General features: G+C 37.7%; 1 long non-coding RNA gene across 17 annotated transcripts in view; it reads right to left on the bottom strand.

Moving 5' to 3' along the window:
• LOC110346238 (uncharacterized) overlaps window positions 1-23,830 on the bottom strand; it is a 118,597-nt gene that overhangs the window by 45,352 nt on the left and 49,415 nt on the right. For 8 of the 17 annotated variants that reach the window (XR_002390159.2, XR_002390158.2, XR_002390163.2 and 5 more), the window contains 3 exons: window positions 15,059-15,265; window positions 6,892-7,308; window positions 5,126-5,241 (listed from right to left, as the gene is read on the bottom strand). This is a non-coding gene — a long non-coding RNA (uncharacterized LOC110346238). The remainder of the gene's footprint in view (window positions 1-5,125; window positions 5,242-6,891; window positions 7,309-15,058; window positions 15,266-23,830) is intronic. The other 9 variants (XR_015445775.1, XR_015445782.1, XR_015445779.1 and 6 more) reach the window with 3 other exon arrangements.

The following is a 23,830-nucleotide window of genomic DNA, read 5'->3' as shown; positions in this document are numbered from 1 at the left end:
GATCTGGAATCCCGCCCCCCCCCCCCCGCGACAGCCCATGTATTCATTATGGGCTTGGTCCCAACTTGGTGCACTTAGGATGTGTGAGAACTCTGAGAGTTCAAGTAAAGGGAAGTGTGTCATTGAAGGAGATAGTAGGACCCCAGCTGCCCATTTCATCTTCTTTTTCATATCCTGGCCGTGAGGTGAGTAGTTTTGCTCCACCACATGCTCCCTGACATGATGTACTGCCTCACCATACACCCAAAAGCAACATGGCAGTCCATCACAGCTGGAACTTCCAAAACTGTGAGCCCAAATAAACCTTTTCTCTGTATCTAATCTCAGGTACTTGTTATGGAAAGCTGACGAAGACAAAGCTCCACTATATAGATAAGAAAAAGTACTCAAAAACTTGTGCTTAAAGCTACGGGGATTGTAATCAGAGGGGGTAGAGCTAGGAAATAACTTTCTTCTTCAGTCTGTTCTTCTGTGGGTCATTATAATTTAAGAAAAAAGCTGTATATTTGGTCTTGGGAGTCTCTTCAGAGGCAGATCAGAAATGAGTACTGCACCCATGGGTGTTATTCTGCTGTTTAATTCTCCCGGTACCCTGCTTTCTCTCTATTCTTCTCCTTGCAGTACTCAGGACTGCTATCGATATTACTGGGGACTGGTGGGAAAATAGTGGAGAGGAGTCCAGACCACGTGCTATCTGTGTGACTACTGGCCTCTCCACCTCTCATGGCCCATGTAGAGTCTGAATCAGTATCTTTTCCTCCACTCCTTGACCCTTCAACACTAACAATTCTTAATAGCTCATTCCATTAGTGTTTCTTACCAAAATGAGAGAATCTGCTGGGCCTAGTTTTTCTTTGAAAGCTGAGGACACATCATAGATCATTGGTTTATAGTTGGGCTACTCTTGCTATAGGCTCCACTCCTTGTATATCAATTGTGAGCTGGTCTTAGCATCTTCAAAGATCATTTTTCATTTCCTGGTTGTCATGGTGATGAGAGACCATTAGTGGCATTTTGTGGGTGGGATTAGAAATGAGGATATTCCTGCACAGAACAAAATTCTGCCCCCATTGCCCATAAGGCCTTCATTGGGAAACCCTGAGATAGACTGTGAATGTCTTTCAATATCATTCCAAAGAATTTGGATTTTAGTCCCAAGAGAGGTAGAAAGTGAGAATGAGGAGTCTAGAATAGCTCCCAGATTTTGGTGTGGGGAGTTAGCTAGGAGATGGATCCAATCATTGAGGTTGAGATCATGGAGAGAGGGGAACAGAGGTAAAAAATGGCTAGAAAGATAATGAGTTCACACTGCACACATCAACATATAGGTGAAGTTGCTTGGCACTCCATGTCTCCAGAGATGGGTTGGAGGTGAGATGTTCATTTGGACATTAGCACATCAGGGGTAGGTGAAATATTAGGTATACATGAGACCATTCAGGGGTGAGTCTGAATTTTGGATTACCCAAAGTCAATTTTTAACCTCAGGCAGGCATTTCTGCTTCCTACTCAGTGCATTCACAGGAAATATCAATTAAAATTAATTTCAACATTAGTAAAACATCATTAGCAAGATAAATTTGCTGCCAAAAATATAATGAACTCCAAAATGAAAGTAAAATGTTTTAGCTGATTTATCTGACATTTTTATATGCTGCTTTATCTTTGTTGATTCTATAAGGCGTAGTAAGACCGAAAAGTATTTTAGAGATTTCGTGAAGATTATTAACAAAAAAGAGAAATAAAAGTTGCAGATTTCTCTTCTTTCATAAGGGCTTTCTCCAATTTCATTCAGATTATTTAAACTGTGTGTGTCTCTAGTTCCTCATTTGGGTGATTGTTTTCTGACATACTACAGGGGAAAGCCTTCCAATGATTAGTAATAGGAATATCCAGGACATAAACTTCATTTCTCCTTCCCTTTATCATGGAAATTATATTTTCATATGCTTGCCCAGATAGGAGGGGCAATTCATAGTATGATTTTTTATTATCTAGTGATTTAAATCTTCAGTTTTAGTGGAGAAAACCAAGCAGCTTGAATTAATGACACATTAACCTACAAAGAATAGTCATTGGTTAAGATAATCAATTGTTACTTTCAATAACAATAGCATATACCATATTTCAATAACAGTAACAATAGTATTTCTGACCACATCCAGAGGGGCTAGTATGCACTATTTTAGTCCATCTGGTGTTGCTATAACAGAATGTTTAACACTGGGTATGTATAAAGAAAAGAGGTTTATTTGGCTCACAATAGTGAGGTCTAGGAGCGTGGTATCAGCACCAGCTTCTGGTGAGGGCCTCATGGTGGATATTATCACACGTCAGGAGTACATGCAAGAGTGGTAGGAGCATGGGCAGAAGAGAGAAAGCAAGAGACTGGGGAGGGACCAGGCACACTCTTTCAAAATAACCCACTCTTGCAGGAAATAATCCAGTCCCACAAGAGTTGACCTACTCCTGAAAGACAGGATTAATCCATTCATGAGGGTGGAGCTCCTATGACCTAATCTCCTTCTACCTCATTCATCTCTTAGCATCTATCACCTCAATACCACCATACTAGGTGCCAAGCTTCTAGTACATGAATCTTTGGGGGACCAACCATCTCTATACAATTCCTTGAAATGTAAACAGGTATTATTTGATAAGGGATAGTTTCTTTACTGAAGGACTTCTTAAAACATTTAGTATGTGTTAATGTAAATATAAAAATTCCAAAACAGAAGATTCTAAGGATGTGATATTTCTCAAATGTTCTTGACCACAAAACTCTGCTTTAGATCGTAATATATGGCATACTCATATGTCTTAGGATGAACCTTGTTCTAGATATTCTAAATTTTATATTTGGAACAAGCCATGTGTTCAGAATTCTAAGGAGTTGGTTACATTACTTTGGTCTCCTTGACATAGAATTACTTTATGGTAAATATTTTTATTATTAGTTTTGTCAAAAAATTTGTGTATACAGGTGATTTCTGATGCACAATTTTATTAAAGTCAGAGATGATTACATCTCCTAGAAACACAAATCTTTGAGGCTAGAATGGAAGATGATATTTCACTTTATAATTTACCTTTATCAAATTATCTGATTACACATCAATTCCTTTATGAGTATTACTTTGACATTACATAATAAGTCATTAAAAAAAAAAGACTCTCAAGCCAAAAGCCTGATATTTTCCAATCTTTAATTCAATCATTGTCTTTTCTTAGATTTTAAAATTTATTTTATTTCTATTTTTTTGTGGTGCTCGAGGTTGAACCCAGGGGTTCATGCACGCTAGGCAAGTGCTCTACCACTGAGCTATACCCTCAAGCCCCAACTTTTCTTAGAATTTGAAGGTATGAAAACAAAAATTTCAAGCAACAGTGCTCAAACACACATTTGTAGTGGATGCAACAGTCAACCTTATGCCTCATATTTTCCAGGTGGACATCATCAAAAATAAGTTCTATAGCATTTACTATTGTATCTAGTTATAAGGGTAGCTTGGTAGATATTGTGTCCCATCCAGTAACTCTTTGTGAGGATCCACAGAGACATTGAAGTCAATAATATGATGATAGCTGTGCTTCATCTGAGCACTTATTTTTCTTAATTCCTACAGACATAAATTTTGTCATTGGTTTTTTTCTTTGCTTTGACTGGTAGGCATTTCAGAATAAAAACTGCAGTCCATCTCTAACAATACTACATGATGATATGGTATAAAGTTTGTACAAATTTTATCTTAGCTTATGTATGATTTCTTTCCCATCCTTTTCACTTACTTGATTTTCAAATTTTAAAATCCCGTTGATTTACTTTTTCAATGAATATTTATTTAGCACCTTCTAGGGGACAAGCATTGGGGTACATGTTGGAAATATGATGATAAAAAAAGATATAAAGTATCATTGTTCTCTGAATCTTATACTCTAGAGGTGGATATGGTCTAGTAAGTATACAATATACTATATTCAGTGTGATAAGGAACTTGATGGAAAAGTACAAGAGGGAAATTTACCCCTTGCCTAGAGATTGAGGGATTTTGTTAAAGGTACTATGTGCAACCATCAGAAATAATCTTCAAGCACACTGGTTTACCGACTATTTTGATCTCCTCTTTTATCCCATGAGCAAGAACCTTGGTGCCCATCCTCTGCCCTAAACTGCATGCAGCATAGCATCCCAGTGTTGCATTGCTATGTTGGTTTCTTCTGCTTTGGTGCTTGGGCCAATGCCTGCTCTCATTTCCTGATAGGAAATTACACAAAGATGAATGGCTAAATATTTCTGGCCTTGGATATTCTGTATTTCCACCAGCTCCCTGTCTGGGGGCTCCTCTATATCCAATAAGCCAGGTAACTTGGTAAGAAGGTAGAAAATGGGAGAACATGTGGACATACCTTCATGTAGGGGGAAAGAGGACGAACAGCCAAAAAGGATCTAGAAGAGGAGCTGTCATAGTACACGAAGCCCATGGTGGGTGGGGGCCATTGAAGCCTTGAGCAGAGAGAAGTTTTACAGACATCTGATGTTACAGAGAAGTCAGGAAGATTAAAGATTGTTAGGCAGCCACCGGATTTGTGATGTGATAGGTAATGATAACCTCTGAAGAGCAATTTTAGTTGGGTGAGGATGACGCAGAGTTAAGGTTTATACAGTTGAATGGGATTGTGGATAGTAAGGCAGTAAGAACAGCAAGTATGGACTAGCTTCTTGACAATTTGGGGAGTAGAAGGACAGCATTAGTTAGGGTGGTACCTGAAGGGAATGGCAGGGTCAGGGGAAGGTTGGTGCTATTTTTAATGACCAAATGCCTTTACCTACATGCATCTCTCATCACAAAAGACTGATTAAATGTAGCTATGCCATGGTTGCTGGGCACTGGGATAATGCATACAGTCAACATTCTGAAATGCTTCTTAAAAGAGCACTTGAATCATAACCTAAATTTTTAGGAGGGGCAGGATTTCTTATCCACCATATCTTGATCAAACTTCAGATAGCCTTAACCTAATATTTGAAAAGTGAATAGTTTAAACTCATTTGTTGAGTTATTCCTTTGCAGTGGGGTAATAGCCAAACAGTGACAACCAAACAGAATTTTGCAAACAAGAATACCTCTGCTGGCAGCAGCAGTTCAGGGTGGCAGTTGCTGTGGATGAAAGTCATGGGCTTCACTCTTGGAGTGGAGGGAAAGCTCAAAGGGTGAAGACAGTTCCCAAAGTCTTCTTAAACTGCAAATAGAGGAAATAGGACAGTACTTTAAGTAACAGAGCAATAGGGCAAAGAACTTCCTGGTGACTTTTGAACACACACACATACACACAAACACACACCCTTGTACTATTGGTCTACCTCCTTGTGTGCCTGCCGAGGCTCAAGCTTGCTTATACACTGAGGTCATTCTGCTCTCAGTGAGAAAGCAGATAAGCAGTCCTAATAACTTCCCCAAATTCTTTCCTTGGCTACTTCCAGGAATCCACTGTCCACATGGTCTGTAATCCCCGCTGCCCTCTCCTCTACTTCTCCACTGCTGAGACCAGGCTTTGTTTCATCCCCACTGTAGATGTGATCCCACCAGAGCTTGTTTCCTTCACTGCTCATCTACCTTGTCAACCTTACACTACCTATCTCTCCAAGAAACAGTATTAACTCATTAGGCCAGGGAAAATCTGGTGCTAATGCCACCTAACTTTAGTGAGTGCATACTATGTTCCAGGTACTGTTCTAACTGCTTAATGTGAGTTTTTATCATCTCAACAACTCTTTGAGGCAATGGGTTTACAGAGGAGGAAATAGGACAAACAAGTGAATTGTATAAGACCACATGTCCAGGAATTTTCAGAGCAAAGAGTCTGGCTGCAGAACCTACGGTTTTAGTGTTACATTATACTGCTTCATGTATAAATGTAGGTGTAATAGACGAGGGGCACAGATAATTCATCTATACCACTGGGAATCAGAAGTCCAGGTAGATGCTGGGTATTAGAGGACTCAGAGCCCAGGTCTAGAAACTGGGCAATAGGTCCAAGGGCTTAGAAGACATAAGTAAGCTTCCTTGCATTTAAACCAACATGGGGCTTCCTTTGGGAAAGCTCATCCGTAGGATAGCAGGACAGGGCAAGAGAATGAGTAAGCACCTGGCAGGGTAAGAAAGGAGAGAGACTAAAGTTTTACCTGCCCAATCCAATGACCTTTATTAGGTTTTATTTTTATATCCTTTTTTGTTTGTTTGTTTGTTTGTTTTGTAGAACTGGGGACCAAACTCAGGACCTTGCACTTGCCAGGCTGGTGTGGCACCACTGAGCTAAATCCCCAGCCTCAGTTTTGTTTGTTTTGTTTTGTTTAACCCACGTTAGAAGCTCTGTCATGGCTTGAATTATGTGCCCCGACAAAGATGTTAAATTCTAGCTCCCAGTGCGTGTGAATGTAACCTTATCTGTAATAGGGTCTTTGCATATGATCAAGTTCAAATGAAGTAACTGAAGTGGGCCTAATCCAATATGACTATGTCATTATAAAAAAGAGAATTTGGACATAGAGATAGGTACACACAGGGAGAAGGCCATGTGAAGAGTTAGGCAGAAATTGAGATCATTTATGTAGAGGACAACGACAAAAATTGCCAGCAAACTACCAGAAGCTAGGAGAGAGGTAAGGAATAATTTCTCTCACACAGCTTTCAGAAGAACTAACGCTAAGGAACCTTGATTTTGGACCTTTAGCCACCCTACTCCCCAGAACTGTGAAACAATACGTTTCTTGTTTTTAGCCACCCCATTAGTGGTTCTTGTGACAGCAGCCACGGCAAACTATTGCAAGTTTAAGATCTCAACTCCATGCCAGTCAGGTATGGCTGAAAGATCCTAGAATGTAGTTCATACCCACAAGTCATAAAGCTCTTGCAGAGATTCCTTTTTCTTTTGGTAGAAATCCTGAAACAAGCAAGAAGGGAAAGGAGAGAAAGAGAATTTGTAAAGCCCATCAGAAGATAGATGGGCATTAAGGCAATATTTGTGGGCTTAATATGAACTCCACTGGTATTGCTCTAGCCACCAGCTGGTAGGTGTGCAAAAACTTACCCCGACAACTCAAATACGCAACAATCTCATTTTTAAAAGTAAATAAATTTTTACAAATCAGCATGGATCAGCATCCCGAGTTGCAGAGCAGGTGGGCTAGCTGGAGTAGATTTCTTGTCATTCTGCAGGAGATGCTTGGTCCCATGGCCACCTCTACCTCCCAAACTGGGTTTTGCAAGACATGTGGAGAACTGGGAATTTAGCATTTATAGAAAAGCCCTATAAAATAAAATAAATGTATTCTTAAGGTTGGTGTCTTAAAGGTCTCTATAGCACTTGCAAGGTTATACTTTAAAGAGGGGTGCAAAGAGGCACAATTCTGTAGCCCCAGCTACTTGGGAGGCTGAGGTGGGAAAGTCATTTGACTCCCAAAATGTAAGACCAGCCTGGTCAACACAGTGAGACCCTGCCTCAAAAATAAATAAAACTAACTAACTAACTAAATAAATAAATAAATAAAACTAAAAAAGATGGGCTCTTTTTCATACAAGGCACTTGCATGCTAACCTTTCTAGTTTTCTTTTCTACTATTTTAGGGCATTGGAGTATGTAGAGCCAGACCTGTAGGGTTAAGCATAGCAGAATATAGTAACAGTGGTATGGTAGTTTCTTGTCGGAAGAATGTACCCAAGTCATCAGTTGTGACTATCTGCCACTATGTAGGACTTTGAACAAAATGAGACACTAAAGTCTATAAATATATTGGTATCTATTAGGAGTTTCAGAAGTCTCATCAGGTGCTATTGTCATAACAATCCACTAAGGTCTCCAAGAATCCTGAGCACAGGAAGGTGAATGCCAGAAATGCTGAAACTCCAAGCCTATGTGATCACATGTCAACAATCTTCATTAAAGTCAAGGTTAAGCCATGAGTTGTGCCTAAGGATCAAAACAAGTTGGGGTTTACAACGTCTCAAATCTTGTTTTCTCTAGAATATAAGAAATAATCCCAAACTGGTCATGGTGCTACACAGCTATAATCCCAGTACTCTATGAGGCTGAGGCAGGAGGATTGCAAGTTCCAATCCAGCTTTAGCAAATTTATAAGACCTTTCTCTCAGAAAGAGATGGAGAGAGAGAGAGCAAGAGAGAGAGAAGGCATGGAGGAAAGAAAGGAAGGAAGAAGCGAGATATAGTTCAGTATATGAAACCCTGTGTTCAATCCAGAAAGAAAGCCAAAACTACTTTAGTCAAAAGTATTGAGGCATTCCTTTTCTTTTATCCAATAAAAAATTTTCAGTAACATACACATAATATTATTAAACAGACCATAGAGTGGGCCTCAAGTTACAACCAGCCTGGCATATGAACAACTTGGGTTTTGACCAGAATTTTAGTTTTAACTTATGACCAAAGTCTTGAGTTATGTCCTGGATTCTGGCCACTTGTGCTTCCAGACGATCTCAGATACAGATTTAACCCTTAAAGAGTTCTGGAAAGAACATTACAACATCCTTTCCTGTGTGGGGTTAATTGAGAAATCCTAGGCCAATGTCTCTCTAAGGACACTGAGATCTGCCTGTGTACAGGACAGAGACTTTGAAGGCTGTGTAGAGGAGTCTGAGCCTTCAATTGATCAACTTCAGTTACAACCAGCCCTTGGAAATGAATTGAGATGGTAAGACAAGGGTCCATTGTATTTCTTCTAGTTGAAAGAAGACTGCTGAGAACTAGGAAGCCTATATCATTGTCCTGAATGTAGGGCCTTGGGCAATTCAACCTCTTTTTCTTTAGTTGTAAAAGATTGATGACCCAGTAAACTTAAAGGTAATTTCTGATTCTGTAAGTTCATAATTTTGTTTTTAATCCCAAAATATTTATATGATTGAAAATGTGCTTCCCCCCCCCAGCATGTTCTCAAGCTATCGTTTGATAAACAAACAAACAAAGTAAAAATAAAATCAATGTTGTCATGGTGGAAATTCATTTCACTTTTTTCAATTATCACTTTGTGACCCAATTTTAACATCTTACAATAAATTTTCTACTTAACTATCACATGGTTTCTCTTACATGAGAAATTCAAAATATAAAGAACAAAATAAAAGATAGATGATAAGAAGTAGGAAGATAGATCTTTCCCATAGAGGAAAGGGATCAAAAGATGGAGGCGGGGGGAAGAGAAAGGGAAGGGATACAAAGGAATTGAGAGGTGTTGTGTACATGTATCAATTCCCCACAAGGAATGTAATCATTATGTACTGCAAACAGGTACTAACAAAAAATAAAAGCTTTGAGGGCTGGGGATTTAGCTCAGTGGTTCTGCCACCTGCCTCGCAAGCATGAGATCCTGGGTTCGATCCCCTGGTACCCAAAAAACAAAAAACAAAAAACTGAAAAAAATCTGCTTATTAATATTAAATAAATGTTTTAATAATAGTAATGCAATATTGTTCAATACCCTTGATAATTGAATAAACATCAGCTAGGCAGTTATTTTTAGATGTAAATTGGGAATAAGGTGAGAAGTGAGGGCATAATTACTCAGGTTGGGGCCAGTCCTTTTTTTCAATTGTTTTAACTGCAGCTCCTATGGTGTTTTTGCAACATTCCTCCCCAGAACCTTTGTGTAATTTTCTTGGGTATTTTCAAAATGGGTGCCTTGCTATATTCCCAAAGAGAAAATGTTTCACCAAAGGTCAAATCCTTCATTTTTTCTCTAGGAAGTCCATGGCAGCATCTTCTTTATTGTTATTGTTAATATTAAATATTAAAAGGTATAATAGTAAATATTTTCAGAGGTGGAAGCTATAGAACTTCTGCCTTTTTATAAAGATGAGTCCTGGGTAGGAAAATGGATGCACCTTGAGACCATCATGTTAAGTGAAATCAATCAGACTCACAAGCTTAAATATCATGTGGTTTCTCTTATATAAAAAAATCCAGATTACAAATAAAGAGCAAAATAAAAATAGATAATAAGAAATAGATAGATCCTTCTCAAATGGGAAGGTGATCAAGGGATGGATGGAGGGGGAGGGACAGGAGGGGAAGGGGATGAAAAAAGGAATTAAGATGGGTTGAGTAGATGTGCCAACTCCACACAAGGAATGTAAACATTATATGCTGCAGACATGTGCTACTAAAAAGAAGATGGACACATAATACGGCTGTGATTACCTGCCAATTGTGTGGCACAGGCAGGGCTTTCCACGAACGGACCTTGTGCTGATGAGCTCTTAAAAGGTTGTATGATTGGCCCTTGGCCCTTGAACGTGGCAAACGTTTGCCATGGAAAGCAGCCTTGAAAACCCCACAATCATAACAAAAGGAGAATTTTCCTCCTCTTATAGGGTCAAACATATGCTGCATACTCCCTTGTCAGCTCTGACCACAGGCAAGTTCCTTTCACATAGTGCAGAATACATAATGCCTGTAATTATCAGCCACAGGTAGTGGCCACCTGCTCATGAAATACATAAAAATGGAAAAAATATGAAAGAATCTGTAGGAAGAATACTCCTTTTGAATTGGCCCTGAGAGGCCCTGTCTCTGAGAGTTTTAGAATAGATAGATGGGACTTTTAATCAACCTCCTTTCACTTTCTGAACTGACAATTTCAGAGTCAGAAGTAATCATACACAGACAGTTATGGTTTCATGAACTTTCCAAATGTATTCATCCAGGGCATGGCGCTGTTGAATTTCTCTGGGCTAGCTGTATGCTGCTTTAAGAACTGGGATGCCTTTGATACCCATTTTGGTGTTTGGTGCAGTAGGTGCTGTTGTGAACTATCCAGATTTCCTTTGAGGACCAAGGAACTTACCCAACTGTCAGGAGTGTAGCCCTCTAAAGATCTCTAGGTGAGCTCCTCTCCAGGAATTTTGTTCATCCTACATGAGCTCCTTACATAAGCTCATACCCCACTTCCTGCAGTGGCCCCCGTTTTAGAGCCTCTCAGGGAATCAACTGAAATCTCTCTTGTGACTGAATTATGATTCAGTTTCTCCTTTTATCAAATCCTGCCTCCTTTACTACCTTATTATTACTGACAGCATTTCCCCAATAAACTATCAGCATGCAACCTAATATAGATGCAGAAGAATTATTTTATATCTAAAGTCTTCTTTTTAAAAAAAAAACATTAAAATTCAGATTGTGATCAGATTTCAATGACTGTCTCAGATCTAGTTTCCTAGAGTGAGAGAATCCAGCTATCTATCCATTGCTAGGTTCCCATGTGATTCTAGTCTACAATGACTTGGGACTCACAAAATTCATTAGACTTTGTCTAAAACTCTTAGGATTAGGGAAAGCTGAAAGTCAACTCCCTATTCCCATTGCTCTTGTTGTTCTTAGTCACTTCCATATATTTATTTATTTATTTATTTATTTATTTTTGGTATGGGGGATCGAACTAACTCAGGACCTTGTGCTTGCCAGGCAGGCACTGTTCCACTGAACTACATCTCCAGCCCCCCATATTTCTAAAATAAGACTTGAAATGCTATCTTCCAAACAACTCCTATTGATGTTGGTCAAGTTATATATATAATTTCAGTTAAATTAAAGCAATAAATTCAAGAGATCTGATATATAACATGGTAACTACAGTTAATAATAATGTATTATATTCTTGAAAATTTCCAAGAATAGATTTGTGAGGCACTGTATATGCTAATTTTGCTTGATCTAGTCATTCCAGAATTTGTATATATTTCAACACATGTTGTATATGATAACTATATGCAACTTCTGTCAATTAAATACATTTTTAGAAAAGATAAAAAAGGCTAAAGTTTCCTTTTGTTTTTCCGGTTTTATATAAATTGTACTTATGATATGCAAATAAGAGAAATAGGGATTTTTCCCCTTTGCCCTAAGCTTAGCAAAAAAATAGTATCTGGAGGAAATTCCATCTGCCCCAAGAGTTCAGAAGTGGGCTGTGAATCGTCCTGTACCAGGATGCCAGGGAGATGGATCTACTTGGAGTTGTATTCAATCCATTGCAATCTCAGGTTGGGAGTCAACCCATGGCCATCTTAAGATAAAGAAAACTAAGGACAGAGATTTATTCTATACACGGATAAAGTCAAGTGTTTTCAAACATAATAAATTAAAACTAGTAAAATTCTCAATTTCCTGAGAACTGATCTTAACTTCCTTAAGTCACTTGTGTCAAGAGCTATGTGGAACTGGGATTGAACAGGGTTATCCATTCTCCAAGACTAGGGTTAGGAATGAATGAGGGCATAGTTGCGTAGTTGACTGCCTTCTATTTTATGTGATTAAGTACAGACTGAGTTGATATCAACTTGACTATGCCCCAAAAGGTTCTATTGTGTTTTTTATGGGATGCAACAAATCACACTGAAATGGCTTCTTGTTCCTCTTAGTGTTGAAGCCATTCCATATGGCAATCTTCCCCTATTATTACCAAACATTTATTGAGTTCTAGCTGTATGAAAGAGAAAACTCCTGACCCCTGCATCTGTACAGTGTAAGAAATGAGACTCATATAGATGTATCAGTACTTTCTCACACCAGTGGATTGCTTTAGGACCATTGCTCAAATTGCCCATAATGCTGGGTATTGGATTAGCAGATATATGTGAAATACTCACTGACCTGGACATTCTGGAACAAGTTCTTTATCTTTGTGTTCCTTCTCAAAACTATTTATTTAGGGCTGGGCATATAGTTCAGTGGAAGATCACTTGCCTAGCATGTGTAATGCCCCAGGTTTAATCTTCAGGGCTGCAGAAAGTATTTACTTATGCATTGTTTTTATTATTATTTACATGCTATCTGTAGCAAAATGTTCTCTATCCGTATCAGGAAAGTTATTTAGGATTTTTTCCATTTTTTGTTTTTAATTTTTATTAGTATATGTTTACAGTACAGTACCTAATGATTACATTCATTGCAGGGAATTGGTAAACAAACAAAGCTTAGCTCAATTCTTTTTTATTCCCCTTACCTCCACCCTCCCCTTATATTTTTGCACCATCAGATTCATTTATCTTTTAAGTCCTTATAAAGTTACTTTCATATATACAGATTAACAATCATGCTAATAGGCAAAAAAACATATAAAACACATAAGACAATTATACTGAATCAAGACACACTTTTAGATACACTGTCTATGCTGGATTATAATAGCTATGTGTCTGTGTGTGTTTTTAAGGCGGGAAACCCCTTGCCTATTTTTTAAATTGGCAATATATTCGTAAAATTTAAAGATGAAAAATTATGAAGTGTAATCTCCCTCCTGCCCAATTCTCCTCTTCCCAGTAAAAATCATTGTCTCACCCCAAAACTACCAAAACCTGGTCATTTTTCTACCCTTTTCACATATTTGGTAACATGTTGCATTCATTTCTGATTTTCCCTTTTTTGCCCAATTTTTAATATATCTTAAGAGATCTTTTCTTAGTTTAAGTTTTAATAAAAATCATTCTTAAGAATTATTACAAGAACTGAGAAACCTCTAAGAACTGCTGAGAACTTTCCAAGATGGTACAATAAAGGAAAACTAATTGGTTTCTTATGGTTGGAGCAGATATGAATGGAGCTAGAAAACTTTGTTCATGGGGATTCGGTAACTGGTAGACATACTGAAGATAAGGAAAAAGGATGAGAGCAACTCAGTTAAAGCTAAGTGTTTAACAAAAGGAGCAGAGTTGAGAGCTGGCAGTGGCTAAGGCGAAAGCCACACCCTGGTGTGAGACCCAGAATGAGTTAAGAGTGAGATAGTTGATGAGGAGATCAGTGGTCACAGGCAAAGAAAAGATTATGGTCTCTCAGTATGCAGGAGCCTTAGATCAACAAAGACAGCAAAGTGGAAGGGAACCTTCATATACCAGTAAAAATGATGTAATTCTGCATTTATATTCAGAAGAGAAGGATCAAAGCACACACAGACTTTGAATTTTCCCACCCTAAGTTTTTTTAAAAGTCTATGAAATGGGAATAATAACCATCAATAGATTGCTCTAGAATTTAAATGAAGTAATATATAAAAAGTGCTAGGTACAGTGCCTAAGATAAAGTAGTAGATCAATGCATTTGGATTATAATTATTAAGTTAATAAGAAAGAAGATTTCCTGGAGGCCAGAAAGGGGGACACCAGCTCTAAGGTGAGACAAGTCTGCCTTGCCTGGAATGGTGAACTAGGGCCTTGGGTGAGGAAGCTGTCTTCCCCAGGACTTGGGGCCACGAAGCACCAAGAAACAATGGAGGTGAGCTCTGCCCAAGGACCAGGCAGGAAGGACCTTACTTGACACATGAGATGGAAGTCACTAGCAAGAATGACAGGTTCCCTCCTTGGACTGGAGTCACTCTTAGAGGGTGACTTTAAAAATGGCATGTCTGGAAGAGGGATGCTTGTCTTATACTAGATTGCTGAAAGCTATTTGGAAAGTCTCATAACTGCAAATTCTGCTGTTCATCTGCTACTTCTAAACTCTTGTGTCTACTGTATGCTCTGATAGTTGTAGGCATGCGAGTTTGAAGAAAGAGACTGAGAAAGGGTTAATTACTATGTACTAAGTAGTAGAGGGAGGAAGCATGTGAGGTTAATGCACAATGGGGGAAAAGGAACTCAGGGAACAAATGTCTGCTCAGGCCTTACAGTAGTTCATTGTCCTCTAATTCCCTATCATGTTGTACATATACATTTATCCCTAAGTTAGGCTACTTCCCGAATCTGGTTTTTTAAGTGAATTTGCATTGGGTAGGAGGTTAAGAGGAAGAAATGCTCTAAAGGCTATTCCTTCAAGCAAAATATAAAATGAGTGAAGCAGGGATCCAGTGATATCAGGGACATGCTGTATGTTGTCTAGAAACTCTTAGTCCAATGAGGAAGATGGAAGAAAAACTGTGATAAGAGATGTTCTGGAGACATGGAAAAAGTGCTATGAGAACACATAAGATTCCAGGGAACACCTAAAACAAAAGAGAAACACCATGTTGATAAGCATATTATGATCAAACATTTCATTGAAAAACATTAGTATATATTACCTTGTGAGTTGATCATGTAAGATGCAAAAATTAAGATACAACCATCCTGAGAAGTAGAAGTATTTGAACATTGTTCTTATGGCTTCCTGATTTTGTCTTGTCTTTTTTCTCTTCTTTTCTTCCCATCTCATCTCATGGTAAATGTATAGGTATTTTGTTTCCAGAGGAGTCTGCCCTCAGTGAGTAACCCTGAAAATTACTAAAGAACTAGTGGATTTTCAAAAGGAGGCGAAATGGAAAGAAATAATTAATTATTAAGCAAATAATAAGCAAAGAAGACTTACTTGTTTTAATCATTTTAATCCTTATTTACACTTTCATTTTCTCACACTAGAGAAACTATTTGGTATTTATATGTGTGTCCTGTTTATTTCACTTAAGAGTATGGCCTCAATATGCATTGAAATAGGAAGAAAAGTTCCAGAGGGGTAGGGGAGGTGGGAGGGGGAGGGGAAAGGAAAGAAGGGAAAGGAAAAATCGTGAGAAAAGAAAAAAATGGAAATGAAGTCTATGTAAATATGGAAGGCTGGAGGGGATGAAGGGCACACAAGTAATGGGGAAAAATAAGAACCAAGATGCATCATGAACAGGGACAAGCACCCAATGATAAATGTAAACATATTGTATACCTAAAATGTACCAATAAAAGAATTTAAGCAAAAAAACAAAAAAAGACTTAGATAACAGGTTAGCTCTATCCAAATACAGAGTAGCATGTAGACAAATTGGCTTCATAACGAACTGCTTCTTTACTATACATTTTAATAGAATTATATAAACCCAGAGCAGAATTTCAGAATAAAGAAATGTATGTTTTGGGGTGTAGTACTTTTATATACAGCATTGTTATTCAGTATGAACAAAGGGATGAAGTATTTAATGAGACATTTTATAATAAGCAGTATAATTTATATAGTTCATGTGAATGTCTTCGATATGTAAGTTCAAGATGATATAAATTTATTTGAGCATTTTGAAAATGAATCAAAACAAAAACTTCTGAAGTTTTCTTTATAGACAGTTGGAAAACCAGGAAACCAGTAGCATTATATTATATATTGACAGGCATACAGTATGGTAGAAACAACCAGATAATCCTACCTTCCAATTTTGGCTTTGCCATTTGCTACCTGTGTAACCTTGGAAAGCCTTATTTTTGTGCCTCAATTTCTTCATCTCTAAAATGGGAATGATGTCAAAATTTTCAGAATTTCCAGGAGTAATGAGATAATGCAAATGTCTAGCACTATGACTGGTAAATCATAGCTGCTCAGTAAATCTCTTTCCTCTCCATTTATTTTCACCAAAAGTACTTTTTTTTTGGTACCGGGGATCGAACTTGGGTCCTTGTGCTTGTGAGGCAGGCGGCAGAACCACTGAGCTAAATCTCCAGCCCCACCAAAAGTACTTTTAACTTATTTTAAGTGTTAAAGCTTTGCCCCATTGATTCTGTTAACAATTCAACTTCTAGAAATTCATTTTCTAGAAATACTCAAACCAATGTACCAATGAGTAGGTAGAAGGATATTAATCTTAACATTATTCATAAGACTAAAAAATTATAGAAACAATTGAGCAAGGATTCTAAAGATGCTATGTCTTTATGAACACAGAAAGATAGTCTATCTGAAGGAGCTATTCTAAGGAAGTTGTAAGACACTATGGATAATATATAAACACATACATTTTTAAAGCCCTGAAAGGATATACCCTGTACTGCTAACAGTGTTTTGGGAGGTGATAACTGTACAGATTTAAAATTGTATATTTGTATAACAATGAATTGTTTACAATAGGTACACATTCTATTTTTGCATTTAGAAAACAAGAGAAAAAGAAAGGAAAGACTATGCTTAAATTCTGAACAAAGTACCAAGAAAAGAGAATTATAAAATATATTAACTGATATTCAGAAGTACTTGTTCTACATTGTAGGCTAAAACTCATGTGGAGAATGTATGTTTCCTAGTATATAAGGAAAGAAGCCAGGACTCTTAGTTTATAAATGCTGTACATAAAGTTACAACTACTACACATACTCCAGTTTTGCACTGTGTAACTCTACAAACAGTTCATAAATACTGTATACATACCATAGTTACACCTCCCAGGCAAAGTCCTGTCAGTGCTGTGTGATTAGAGATCCTTGGGGAGGACTTCCTGCCTATAGCTCTCTTACTAGCTTATTGAGACACCTGAAATTCCATCATTAAGGAGTTTAATTTTTTCAGGTTAAGGGACTATTCAATATTTAAATACTGCATTGAAGGCTGCTCTTCTGTGTTCCCAGAACATGATGAATACACTGTCAGAGGGGTTTATATGAATTTCATTGTTTTCTATTTTCATAGGACTCAGCTCCTCCTAAGAGGAATTATGTCTTGGCGCCCTGTTCTCTGGTGCATTTCTCAGGCCCAGAACACAGAAGGCTGTTAGTATAAGTTTGTCAATTAAATGAACACTTCTAGGAGAAACATCACTTAAAGACTGGACCTACTGTTTCTACTCTGATTACTGAGAAGTTGAATTGAGGAAATATATATGGACGCATTTTTTAAAACTATGAACCCTTCTAAAAACTCATCTTATTATCATTGGGCTGCAAAGTTGTTTTTTTTTTTTCATATAATTTCCAAGGAGTAAGTTTTGATGGGTGGAGGTGTGCTGTTCTGGATCTTCTCTACCTAATAATGGCAAAAATTTCAGACTGTCCTTTAGCTGCTTGCATTCTAAATGCAATGAAGTCCAACTTCTTGCAGGAAGAAAGACTGCTATGAAAAGAAACTAAAGGAGAATTGTTTCACTTCTATAAAAAATGCTAGGCATGAGTGAATGAGCAAGAATTATATGGGAAGAAGGTATGGGAAAATACATTAAACATGTCCTGAAAGCCATCTCTCCCACAGTCTTTGGTCAGTGACACTTCTTTATATCAGATGAAGTTCTTTGGCACAGGGCTTTTGTCCTTGTGAAAGGCATGGCTTCACTCTCTAGGTTGCAAAGAAAATGTTTTAAAACTGAAATTTTTGAAATTAGTTTCCCAGGACACCATTTTGGTTCTGATGCTAATTTGTGTACCTGACTTGTTTTCATTGAAAATGGTGCCTGTTGTTCTAGGGAATGAGAAGCATGACAGCCTGCTTTGGGTTACTGCCCACCAAGAGGGTGCCAGGCTGGGAGCGCCAAGTTAACTCTCAGTTCCACCCTCTGCTCAGTGCCAGTTGGCACCAGGCTTCTCGATTGAGGTCACCCAAGTTTGGGACTGGGAGATGGAGAATCACTTTCTTTTTTTAGTTCTGAGCCCAGCAGAGCAGAGGTTGGGCCCAGCAAACACTCATTGCTGTCTGAGTTAGATGGAGCCAGCAGACAAGTCTGAGCAAGACAAACAGCTCACATCTTGGAATGGTTCTAAATTTCCTGCTTAAGAAAGTTCTTTTTTATCTCCTCCCTCAAATGGAATGATGTCCTTAGAGGGTGTGGATACCTGGAGCTCGCCCCTACCAAGGCATCTACACATGAACATATTTACATTTCTGTGGCTTTTTCTGTGGGTGAGTAAAACTTCAGTGATGATGGTATTGGAAGGTGTGGCTTTGCACACCTAAGAATGTAGCCTTCCTACTTACTGCCTTTAATCTTCCCTAGAGAGGTAGCTTATTTGTGGATCTCTGCTCCAAAGGCCTGGCTGAGCAGTTGGCTTGTTAGCTGTTGACAGTCCTGTTGCTTTCTGTTGCCCATTCACAGCTCACACACAGGATGCTCATGGTCAAACCAGCACTGACCTTTCTGTGCAGTCCAAAAAGGAGACCAAGGCTTACACAGTCTTGATAAAATATCATTAAAGTGCCATGTAATGACTATGTATGAACCATGATCTAGACTCTTGCCTCCTTCATAGGAAAAAGTTCTCACATCCTCTCTAGTCTAGAACACACTGCCCAGTATGGTACCACTACCCACATGTGACTACTGAGCACTGGAGATGTGCCATATAACTCTTCAGTTTAAAACACATAATGGAAAATAGACGATTAGATAAAGAAAACATGGTATCTATATACAATGGAATACCACTTGGCTATAAAGAATGACAAATTTGACACATCTATAGGAAAATGGATGCTCCTGGGAAATATAATCTTGAGTGAAATAAACCAGACACACAAGCTTAAATATCATATAGTATCTCTCATTTGAGTGAGGCAAAGTACAAATAAAGAAAATGATAAAAGATGGATAGAAAGGGACAATGGCATGGATCTCTTGCAATAGGGAAGTGGTCCAAGGGAAGAAGGATGAGGGATGAGGAGGAGGCGAAGGGGAAATAAGAAGAATAAAAATATGCCATATATAGGAACCTAGTAACCACAATTAATCTGAACATTATAGGCCATAACATGAGGTAAGACAAATAATATCAACAAGAATGAAAAATGTGATAGGGGAACTAGAGGAGGAGGGAAGGGGAAGACGATTTAAAAAAAAAAAAGAAACATTCTGTAATTATGTATATGTAACCAACCATTCCCCAAGAGGATTGTAAACTCTATGAACAGCAAAAAATGTACAAATAAGAAAAAAATAAAATACATGATGGCATTCTAAAGACTTCATGAAAAAATAATGTAAAATTTAATTATCAATACTTATTTGTGAGGATTACATATTGAACTGATAATATTTTTGATAGATTGGGTTATAGATACAATGAAGATGAATTTCACTTGTTCCTTTTTACTATTTTTAACATGGCTATTAGAAAATTGAAAATTGTGCACAGTGGCTCACATTATACTTTGATTGGATAGTGCTGGTCTCAAGTGGGCATCATATGCTCATTTATTCCCTCAGCTGATGCCTAATGAGTGCTCAATGTGGTGGAATAAATACCACCCCACCTGTGCTGAGACAGCTCCCAATCTATAGTTCCAGAGCAGTTCCCTGAGTACTGCTGAGAATTCTGAATGCTGGCAGAGAATAGCACACAGAGTACCAGGGTGAGCGTTGAGGGAGAACCGAGGAAAGAAAGATAGTGGTAGAGGGCGGTGAGGGTGTGCTTCCAGGAGGTGAGTTTTAGGACACATGGAGGTTTTAGCAGTAAGAAGAAAAAGGGACACAGATGTGGAGCTATGCCTACCTGCCCACGTTTCAGCAAAACACAAGTCATTCAGCTGGCTACAGTTCTTAGTTCAAATGGGGGAACTAGTGGTGGAAATGAAGCTGAGAAGACAGGCCAAGTTTCCAGAATCTGAGAGGACTTTTATGCCATGGGAAGGAGTTTGCACTTAGACTGGATCATGGGCTGTCTAACGGAAATGTGTAGAAGAATTAGTTGGGGATTTTTTAAATATCATACATCCAGAGACTTTGATGCTGGTGAGATAAACGTAAAATCAGCAGTTTAATCAGAGTCCTAGCTGCAGATTCCACTTCAGAGAACAATGCTACAGGCAAGGAATGTTTAGTTAAGGCATGGTATGATCATGCTCACATTTAAAGAAGATACAGTATTCTGGAAATATGGGGAGATGAGTTCAATGTGGTCTCTTGAGATTACTTGAGGATGTCAGCTATTTCACTTTGGTTACCAAAGTGAAAGGGCTGTCTTAGTTTGTCTTAATCTATATTATAGCCTGAGTGGTTAAACAAGAGCAATTTATCACAGTTCTGACAGCTGAGAAGCCCAAGATCAAGGTGACAGGTAATTTGCTCACTCACTGGGACTTCCCTGACTTTCAGAGGGTCCTTTCTTACTGTTTCTTCACATGGAGGGAGGAGATCATATTGCTCATCCTTCTGCTTATAAGGGCGCTAATCCATTCTTATGGGCTTCACCCTCATTACCTGATTACTTCCAAATTCCAAATACCATGACTTCTAAGGTTAGGACTTTGACATGTGAATTTAGGGAGGAGAGGAGGACATAGCCTTCAGTCAACAGCAGGGTTTGAGGGAGGGTAATGGAATTTCAAAGGGAAAGAAGGGGTAAATATCAAGGATGTTTAGTAAAAATTGTCTGCCCTTGTTGACCGACTTGATCTTTGTTCTTGAACTCTTTCTTCTTGCTCCTATATCACACCTAGGTCCTGGCTGTGTTGTTCATCTTTCCCCAAACACTGTAGAGCACAAAAGTCTTCATGAGATAAAGAGCCACAACATCATTTAGCTTTTCAAAGCATGTTTTCTTCCTATCAAAGACATTTAGTATTTTAACTGGAAAATTGAATCCTCAGTAACTCTACCATGAATTGTAGTTTTGTATTTTATGGTTTTTGTTCCCTGCAAAAAAAAAAAATAAATAATTACATTCCAAGCCAAAAAAGCATGCCTTGCTTGAGGGAAATTGTCAAAATAAATGTGGGGTGGAAGTGATTATTCTTTTTGTGACATGTGGTATGTTGAAACCAAACCTTTGTGTTTGTTATTTGCCTCAGTGGTGTATCTTGAGCCCAGGTGATGTGGGACCTAATATATGTATGTTGATAAATAAAACACACGTTTGGGTTCTGTTGCACAAAACTGTGTTAGTATGCATGTTATTGTGTAACTTTTATTTATTTCTCCAAAGTGTCTTGTTATATTTGTCTCACAATTTGTAAATAAGAGAGTACCTTTAATGCAGAAGTATTAGCTCGCTCCTTGCCTCTGGATTGTCAGCACACCAAATTGACAGGGCGATCACCTATGCACCTTTGGCAGACAAACTGATCATTTTAAACTAAGTGTGGACAAACGCTTTGCCAAATTAGAGATTTATAGGTCTGGATAGCAATATTGTGTAGAGAAAAGCTACCTAAAACTCCTTTAGCTGTCATGCTGGGAGATCATGATTATTTATCCACAATTTGATCTTATGAAGGTGTTGTCAAATTTAGGATGTATTTTCAGTAAAGACAAAAATATTTAATGTTTTTAACTTAGACTTAATTTGATATATTTACTTAATTTGACATAATTATATATATTTACATGTTCCTATAGCAGTAACTTACCGCGTTTTTTTCCTCTGAAAACTTTCAAAATCACAATTATGCTACACTCTTTTTTTATGTATCCTGAGACATTTGATAATATTTTAAATTGATTATAGAACATAATGTCAGATAAGGAGGCATTTTTCACTGTTAACTTTAAGCCCTGTGTTTTCCACTTGCTGCTTTATACAATCTATGTGACATTTGATTATTTAATACTAGATGTTATTTGCATAAATCTAAGTCACATAGCTCCCCCGCTGAATATAAAATTGAGGTTAAAGATAAAGATTTATTTTTATATTTGTACACTGGTTGGCTTCATAGTGATGGTTTTTGTGAGATTTTATTGTATATGTGTATAAGAAATTTCATATGTATATATTAAGTAGGCCTCTGAGAATTGAATAATTGTTTTATGATTTTGATTTATATGCTTTACATTTTCATAGTTTGGGCCATATTTGTTTATACTGTTTATTTCTCTTCAAACCATTAGTAATTATATCACATAGTGTAATTTTTATGGCAATGACAAATATTTTGTGCTTTGTCAATTCAATAAAACATGTTTCTTTTGGCTTTTTGCTCTTTCAAAAAAAGAAAAAAAAGCCTTTGTGAGATCTCCCAAAGCAAAGTTGATAAAGAGTTTAGTTCCTAAGAGAATCCTTCCTATTACAAAAGTAATATTAGGGATCTTAAGTAAACCTTGCTTTCTGACATTTTCTCTGAATTCCCTTTTATCTTCCTGATCTTAGCTGTCTAAAACAGAGAGAGCCAAACTAGAGGCATCCTCACCTTTTTGGAGCCTCTTGTCTGCCCTGACTCTTCACCATACAAACATCATTTCCTGACAGCTCACAGATTAAGACATGACATTTTTAAGAAAAAATACAAGATGCCATATCTCAGATCTAAATCAAGATAAAGGTGTTTCAAACTGTGACCTCCTATATAATCCTGGACAGTCCTCTCAGTAGTTTCAGATCAATTTATCTCTTCCCTCTAAACTTCTACCTAATACATATGCACACATACACATGTATGTAAATGTGTACACAAACACACTTTTCTCTTTTTTCATACAAAGTCTAGTTTTGCTATATTCCTGAGAGGGTTGTCTTCATCCTCAATTTCTAAGATCCTTCTTTTCTAAGCAATGGGCTAAAACTAAGGAGGAGAGCTGGAATTTTGAGGCTTACAGTTGTTTGGGGAGTTACACTACATGTAACTGCTGCAAATGACACAATGATAAATGCATCTGGGTCTTTCTCCTACAATCTCTTGGTCCTTTCTCAGGCCCAGGCACCCAGTTTAGTTATAAAAGAGTATTCTTGCAATTTGGCTCCTTTTCTTCATCTTCAGCTGCTGCCATTGCTGTCGTTTTCTCTTGAGTTCCTTTGTCCTTAAACATGGCTGTGGTTGCACACTGGGTTTCTCTATCCTTTCCAAGTGCATGCTGTTGCTAGTGTTCAGGTCGGAGTATTTATGCTTTCACAGTTAAGGATTTATATCTGATAGCTATTTGAGGAAAACGAAAAGGGAATTACTTTTCCAAGGTACTGCTCTCTATCCTTCCTCCTCAGATGAATAGCTTTCTACCAATCACTTTTTAAATTAAGAATTTATAAATTATTTCAATGGAAAAAGATGAATTCAATATTTATTCTTAGACCCCTAATAAACAGGAAAGAAAAGAAAATGTTAATAAAAATGGTAAAGAGAATTTATCAGAAAGAAAACACAGACATCAAACTTAACTGTAAAAAGCATTAGCATGTTAGGGCCAGGGATGTAG

The sequence above is a fragment of the Heterocephalus glaber genome, unplaced genomic scaffold (genome assembly GCF_053883595.1).
Source record: "Heterocephalus glaber isolate CG9 unplaced genomic scaffold, H.glaber_assembly_v1.0 deba00001662, whole genome shotgun sequence".
Taxonomy (NCBI): Eukaryota; Metazoa; Chordata; class Mammalia; order Rodentia; family Bathyergidae; genus Heterocephalus; species Heterocephalus glaber.
This window is presented reverse-complemented; position numbering and strand designations above follow the sequence as displayed.